The 8,647-nt window shown below is 32.3% G+C and overlaps 1 protein-coding gene across 1 annotated transcript in view; it reads right to left on the bottom strand.

The window, feature by feature from the left end:
- LOC119828394 (integrin beta-6-like) overlaps positions 1-8,647 on the bottom strand; it is a 33,870-nt gene that overhangs the window by 869 nt on the left and 24,354 nt on the right. The gene's annotated exons all lie outside the window — the stretch shown is intronic.

Genomic DNA, 8,647 nt, shown 5'->3' on the forward strand with positions numbered 1-8,647 from the left:
TAAGGTCTCTTCAGAATATAGGGAAAAATGGGTGAAAAGCTTGAAGAACCTCACTTTTATGAGTAGAATGAAACTTCTATTATCTGCTATTTTATTCCCCTTCGTTAAATTGTCTACATTTAATTGTAAAAAATCCGATTTGAAATGACACTAAAATTACATCTGCTATATGTATAATTTTCTGAGAAAGGATATTAAGTAATCTAATAGAATTTTTTCAAACGTCCCAATTTAGTTATATTTATCTGAGACCTAGACGTATCGAAATACTTATACTATTTTATACACACTCGTACTGCAAGCGGTTCTGTCGACCGAGGCCATAAGTAAAAGCTGGTTATACACGTCAATTGGCTCTATAAAAGGATATTAAATATAGTTTTACGACTGCACATTATGGCAATAAAAATCAATGTTTATAGACGACACCTCACACATCCTGATCACTTGGGGAAGGAATCCGTAACACAACAAACGTGCTTATTGTATAAAGACATCCTGCGGGGTCTTGACCTTTTATCTGAGTTCGTATCAGTCAGACTGCATAAATGACCACGTTCATATTTAACTAGGGCTGACGGAGCGGTGCCTGGAAATGCTTATCTTTTATTGACGGTATATAAAATGTTGGTGACGATCTATCGTACGCACTGTCTACGTGGGTACTTGCACTGCACTAATAGATCCCTTAGATATCCTTGTTGTTCATGGACATCTTCCTCAGACATGGGTTTAACGATGTTTTTATTATGCACTGCATTTAATGTCTCATATTTTATTTACATTGCCTCAGTGTAAATATTAATTTAATTAATTAGTTAATAACCAAAACTTTGTAAGGAAATAACCAATTAATGCCTTAAATATTATTGCAATTGAGTATCGTTGCACCTCGTAAATACTTAACACGTTGTAATTTTGTTAAAATATTATATCCAGAGAAAGTTTAAGGCCGAAACTACGTAATTATTCTGAAATTGAGTGACACTATCTTTTGGGAGATAAAGCGCAACCTTGTTTAATATAAAGATAAGGATTTAATAATATACTTCATGTACCCAACATGGGCGGTGCAATACTTGGGTGGTTATTTCTAAAGCTGAATAATACATAATATATTATATTATGACAATTCGTAATATATTTGAAGCAATATTCATGCGCAAGAAAAAAAAAGGCACCTATTTAATTTTCTTCTTTTGTCGTTACTCCGATAAAATTGTAAATGCCGTGCCTCAAAATAAATGAATCTCTCAAGATAAACGTGTATGGTCCCTGCATAGGTATGTGGGATATAGTTTTTATACAGTAAAATAACGAGAAAAACAAGATTGAAAATGACTATAAATTTACTTTAATTTCCTCCTCGCAGAGCGAGACTATTATTTAATGAAAAGACATTCAACCCGGAACAATTATATTTAAATATCGAAGGAAATTCGATTTTGTATTTAATGGATACATCTAATAATACGCGTAAAATATGATGTGGAATAATAAACGCAATAAATATTATATTTAATAACTGCTATTCATAATTTGCAGCTGTCGTATTTGATTTAAATGAAGGCACGTTTGATGAATTGCCATAAAGACGATATTGAAAGATGAGTCAGTTCGTGATAAATATGTAAATGTTTGTTTTTGCGCGTACGAAATATCGTTTGGGACCAAATAAGGAAAGTGTGTTTTGATCAAAAGAAAATTAAGTCCATTATTGAGTGTAGAGATTGAAACAGGTATGGAGTGTATAAACATGCGTTTAAACATCGAGTTAAACCTTTGTTTGATAAAGTACATTAGTCAGCTTATAAAATTAATTGATACTCATAGGCTAATTATAAATTATGGAATCTAGCTGCGCCCCGCGGTTTTACCCGCGTAAGTCGATACCCCGTAGGAATACCTATCGGGATAAAAATTTGTCTATATGTCATTCCAGTTGTCCAGCTATCTACGAACCAAATTTCAATGTAATCGGTTCAGTATTTTTTACGTGTAGGTTAACACACACACACATCATATGAATTGTTTAATCTAAAGTGTTGACAGTTAAACTACATAGACACTTACCTACATAAGTTTACATTGATTTATGTACCCGAGCAAAAAGCTATGGCACTTTTTTCAAACTCATTTCGAGTGTCTCAACAAAAAATGGGGTCATGTGTAGCACATTCTACTTTCACGGAGCTGGCAAAAAAAAAGTTGAGTACTTTTAAGGAACGTCGTGCTTATACTATTTATTTTCATTCCTCTTATTTGAGACTTAGTCCACATCTATTAAATGAGACAATTAAGACTCGGATACTTATAATTTATGAGACGAATTGAAGTTTAAAAACCTGATTACTTATATATCTCGAACTCGATCTTATAATCTTACTTAGAAATCTCTAACTAAAATATACGATTAATTCAAAAAAAATTTTTTTTCATGATACATTTTCCGCTTCAGTCAGTCTTGGATCATTAAATGAAAATATTACGATAATGTATATAACATGATATTTTTGCGTTTATTTACAATCACTATCGTATTTACACCGGACAATATTTCCATAGCCAGCGTAGAAATTCTGACAGCGAAAGATAGGAATATCGTAATATCGAAGCTATCGGCCGGTTATTACGTAGCTTGAAATATGTATCAGGCGGTAGTAATTGTATGTTTAGAACTGGATTCCTCCCACACAGTGTCGGGTAAACGGGAAACGATCACAAATTGTCCACAGCGTGGGCGTCTGGCGCAGGTACTCGTGAGATTAGTCGCTATAGGTACTATCTCATTCGCCTTGTTATCTAGCGATTAACTGACATTATCCATGTTTCAGTTATGTCGCAACAAATGTAATTACTGTTATTTAATCGTATTGCATGGATTTTGGGAGTTAATAATAAACCAATGAATCAACACTATTAATTGTACATGTATATAAACGAAGTGGTTGTTACATGTTCCAGAACTTCTGCTAAATATGTACAATGGGTGGATATATCGCTTGTAAGCGATTTCTTTTAAGCAGGCCAAACCTTGTAATAAAGACACATAGTGAATAAGCAACGATTTAGATACACAAATATTTGTGATGTATTGATGCATATCAATTTGAGACATACGCTTTTTTGTGTAGCCAACACATGCACCGATACTAACAGATCCTACTAATATTATAAATGCGAAAGTTTGTAAGGATGTGTGTGTGTTTGTTGCTCTTTCACGCAAAAACTACTGAACCGATTGCATTGAAATTTGGTACGTAGACAGCTGGACAACTGGAATAACATATAGGAAACTATTTTTTATTCCTACGGGATACGGGCTTACGCGGGAGAAACCGCAGGGCGCAGCTAGTAAATTATGTATCTTAAGTGAAAAATTAAATTAAGTAACCAAAAAAAAAATGTCTTCACGTAAGCAGCTCCTTAAAATCCTTAAAGTACGGTTTATAACATATTCATAATATTAATAGTTATATTGTTTGTAATGAAAGTGTATCGTTGGTGGTTTAGTGCGTATCATTTCAAAGAAGTTTTGAACTCACGTATTAATTAGAATTCACAAGAATACCCAAGATATCATAATATTTATTCAATTAGAACGAAATATGGATAATCGAACGCAATTACGTACTTACAAAATACAGTCTTGCTATTTGGAATTTAATGATCATTCTAAATTGGATGATATTAGCACATGTTCGAACTGCGATCTTTCCAAGAAACCAATTGATGTTTTCCGTAGTATTATGCACGTCGAGCAATATAATTATGTATTCATGTCACGTACTTTGTTAATTTACAAGAAATTTTGATCAAAGTAATATGCATTATAATTATTTATTATCTATGTATATTTAAATAATTTTTTATTATTCTTTATTTGACATGATAGTTTGCTATAAGTAGGTACCGTCTCTACAATTGGATTGACCTGTCATGATAAATGCAAGGAAATAAATCATAAATTAATACCTTGCTAAAATATATTCGTTAAATATTTAATAAGTAGACCCTCGTCCCGGCTCCGCCTGGATGTCAAAATTCCTGTTATATCCCAAGGAAGCATTTAATCAGGAAAAAGTATCCTATCATCCAAGTCAGATCATACCTTGTCTGTATACCGAATTTCATTAAAATCCGTTTATTAGTTCCAGCGTTCTTGAGGGACAAATGAAAGAAAATTACATTTATAATATGAGGGGTCTCTAATTCCAAGTCTAGACAAGACCACAAAACACAATATCACGCATTAACGCACAATAATCCGGCTCTGTCTATATAATATCCTCAAAATAAATACGCATTCAAGTTGTTTACAACGTAATATTTCTGGGATTTACTATCTGAGAAGACTTCCTTTAAAAGCTGATTGAATTAAATATGGGTTGTGGTTGATGTCATTGAGAGTTCAACATGACACTATGACTTCATCTATTCCTGTGGTTAAAATGATTGACGCATTTGTTTATTTGAAGACTATATAAATGTACGTTAATGGTGATGTTACAAGTTATAATTTGTATTTTGATACATATTTATATATTTAATTTGAATAAAGAAGGCAATGCATTGTTTAAAATGTATATACAATCCTTAAAATGAAGCATTTTATAGATTTGGAAAGAATATTTTTGCAATAATTAAATAATACTCCCATTCGCATAACTAAATCTAATTTATCTCAATAGTTACTCCTAAAACACATAAATATGTACGTGGTAGGAACGCTTAGTATGCGGTAGTCTCTAAATGCATGCATCAAAAACCCTTACTAGGTATGAAAGAGATTTGTAGGAAATGTATATGTCTATTTTGAAGTATGGAGTGCTATGTATGGGCAATGTTGTTACTAAACGATTAATATGGACGCCTAGACGTAACATTTAACTTTAATGATCTCTGATTACAGTGGCGAGGTGGTAATACTGGTGAATAAGTGTGTGTTTCATAACTAGTTAATATATACAAGAGATTGGCGTTATAAGTAAAATTATAGGCTTTGTTTTGCTCAATAAAACCAAATGCAAATTACGTAAGGTTAGCAATTGATCTTTTTACACTTGGTAATTTGTGCCTATTGTATTATTATTATAAGTGTAACACAGTTTTATAATTATGGCAATTGAGCCTACAATTTTAATAATTACTCGTGTAGAGAAAACGTTGTGAATGCATAGTTTCCTCCATAATACAATTGTACTCATGCTACATTCTGTGTCTAATAATATGGCCTTACACACGGTAAACGAGTCGGCCCGCACATGTTTATTTTAAAAGGTATTTTTTGGGGGACCCATGGCCTCGTATGTATACTAGCATGGCTATTATATATACTATTTTTCTTTTTTTTTTATGTCACAGTCGGCAATGGAGCTGGTAGGACGCCTGATGGTAAGCGCTACCACCGCCCATGAACATTTGTAGAGACGTAAAATCGATTACAGACCTTACGCCTCTACAAATGGATTACCGACTTTAAATTGGGAAGGGATTAAGAATGGATTTGCGAGAGGAATAAAGGAAAGGACTGGGAAGGGGAAGGAAAAGGATATGGGCCTCCGGCTCCCCCACTCACCGAACGAAACACAGCAGAATGCTATTTCACGCCGGTCTTCTGTGGGGGTGTGGTACTTCCCCGGTGCGAGCTGGCCCAATTCGTGCCGAAGCGTGCTCGACTACCACATATATAACTATACTATACTAGCATATAATATACATACCTATTATTGTTATTGCAAAATACTGTTATTCTGCTAGTACACCCTATCATCCTAAAGCGGTAAGAGAAATACTTTGCGACCATTTCTCAAATCTGAAGAATAAACACAACAAAAAAATATAACAGATCCGAATGAGTTTGGTTACAAACACATGAAGTTTATATGGATTAAAGAAATATGAATTTGTATTATTTAGGGTCATGGCTGAAGTTTTTTAGTGATCGCTACTCGGCGTAAAACAAGCAATTGTATCCTTGACTTTTATCAACATTAGCCGGAGAGGTCAAGTGAGCGGACTTTCACAATTCTCCTATATATTTTTAATTAGTATATAAATCAATAGTAATTTATATATCAATCGTCAACCATTTTAAATTTATTGTATGATGAATAAAATGCATTGCTAATAACAGCTCGACCTTTCCAATAAAGAATTATTAATAAAGTGTCAAATATTGCTTTAAGGAGACAATGGCCACAAAAACGTAAATTAAACTAGTTAATAAACGCAGTTATAAATCATCTCTCCAAATGCTAACAAATTAAAAGTTAAATTGCCATTAAGATTGCTTATAAAATTCTTACACATATAATTTATAGTAGTCATAAAATACGTTTACAACTCGTAAATTGTTAAAGAAGTTAGGTAATAGGAATAAATTGTTTTATAGTTATTAGATATTGCATTTACAAACATTTCCCTATAAAGGCTAAATAGAGAAGTATAGATATTTATCTTGCGTATGTTTATAATGAGTCCAATTTGTGCCTGTCATAGAGAATCGATGCATTTAGAAGCAGAATATGTTAACGTCAGCTTTATAGAAATATAAGTTGTTATTTATGGTTTTAGATAAACGTGGAACTGTCAGCTTTTCACACATCGACATCTTTCTCATATAAGCATGTGGATCGAAGATTATGCGTCATATTATTCTAACCTCAAAGCCTAATTATCTTTGTTTGATTTTACAATCATATTGGTAAGGTCAAGTGTAGAATGCGTACGTTGAACTCCGGAAGGCCGCATGCTTTAAAGGTGACTGTCTCCGGAGACTGATAAATATCGCACAACAATACTGTCCCGTTAAGACGACACTTTACGAACTTAGCACTCCACATCGAGGGCTCTTCAAGAAACAATTTCGCTGTTCAATTAATTATTGTTAAAATCATTTTGTTATGGCTACCTTTAAAGTGACATAGGTGTATAAGTTCTGGCATCAAATAAATGTCTTATACACGTATTTTTTAAATTAACGTAAATGAGTAAACTAATGCATCCAAAATATTTTCCATAGTCTTCCGAGCAAAACAAATATAAAGTGTATTGTGGTAAGTAACTACCTTTAGCACTATACAGCCGTGATAAATGATATCCGGAAAAGTAAGAGTATCTACAAAATTTACAAGAATTGCTGTAATATATTGCTTCTTTGTTGTTGTAATATAACAAACCCTGGCAATATAAGTTCCTCGACAAATCAACTGCATATTTATGATTTTTTCGCATTCAGTCAACTTGTTAATCTTGTAATTATACATAGCTCAATCAAGGATATACCATGGCGCCATAGCGCCTTTTTTAATAAATAATAATCGTGCATAATGTGCGCAAAGAATGTGATTTGTTCTGCATAAAGTTATTTATTGTAACCTATGATTATAAATTTAATAGATACTTATTCACAATTATATCTTATAACACTTATTCTTTTGTTTTGCGTATAATATACTGTATGTTCATGATAGAATAATAAAAAATAAAGTTACGATCAACAAGTACAATTTTCACAAATATGCTCACTAAATGCTTTAGATATATAACATCGAAGCAGATCATATTTCTTCTGAAGACTTATAGATTTTTCAATCACGTCACGACGTAATTTGGATTTTGTAGCACATTTTAGATACTTTTTACAGAATACTTTATCTATATTGTAACTATTCGTAATATATTATGCCAATAAATAGGAAGTATGTGTTGTATTACTTTTGTAATCGTTTTATAATTTATATGAACTAAAAAATATATATATTGCGACAGCTCATTGAAACCACCTTCGACAACAAAAAGGCTAACATGTTTGATTAAATCAAGCCTAATAAAATATATAAATATAAAGGAAGGCTAAATAATATAAAGTCCTTACGAGATGGTTACAGATTAATTTCTTATTCCAAACTTAAAGATTTCTTTCTTGTATGATTAATTGAAGAAAAAACTTACGTCTTTCCTTTTTTAAAGTAATATGCATGAGAATGGAATGAACAATAATTTAATCAATAAAACACAAATTCGAGTTTTATAATAAGAAAATAATAGCAACGCGAGATGCTCAAAACTCTTAAAACAAAACATTTTCAGGTCACACAAGGATTCTCAACAAGAAAAGTACACAGCGTCTCGAGTGTCTGTCAAAAAATCTGTACAGTTATCTCGAATAAAAGGGGTCGTTGACGGTGCGAGCTTCATGCGAAATAATTCACGACAAGTGAGGTGCATACTTGGTACATTCACACATGCGCCGTCAGTTTTTTAATTTATTTGTAGTTTCGCGTGTAAACTTTATTTATAGTTCGGAGATGTTACGGACCAAATGTAGAAAATTTATTTTCAGCTCTTACATTACTTCATTTATCAAAGTGACGTTTGATAAATGTTTGGAAATATTTTTCATGGTAGTAAATAAAGGAAAGTGATGCAACTACAATTTAATAAATGCATTGACGTGATCATCGTATTAATTTTTATGTTCTCTTTATAAGGACATGTAGTAAATGTTTCCTTAAGATCATAAAGATAATTGAATGAGTTTGCCGTATATAATGCGGATGTTATGGTAGTTTTTTTATATCCATATTGAAGATATATGTACGTCAATACATGACTGGTTAGCAGATGGAAATGAACAAAATAT

Source organism: Zerene cesonia, chromosome 1, assembly GCF_012273895.1.
Source record: "Zerene cesonia ecotype Mississippi chromosome 1, Zerene_cesonia_1.1, whole genome shotgun sequence".
Lineage (NCBI taxonomy): Eukaryota > Metazoa > Arthropoda > Insecta > Lepidoptera > Pieridae > Zerene > Zerene cesonia.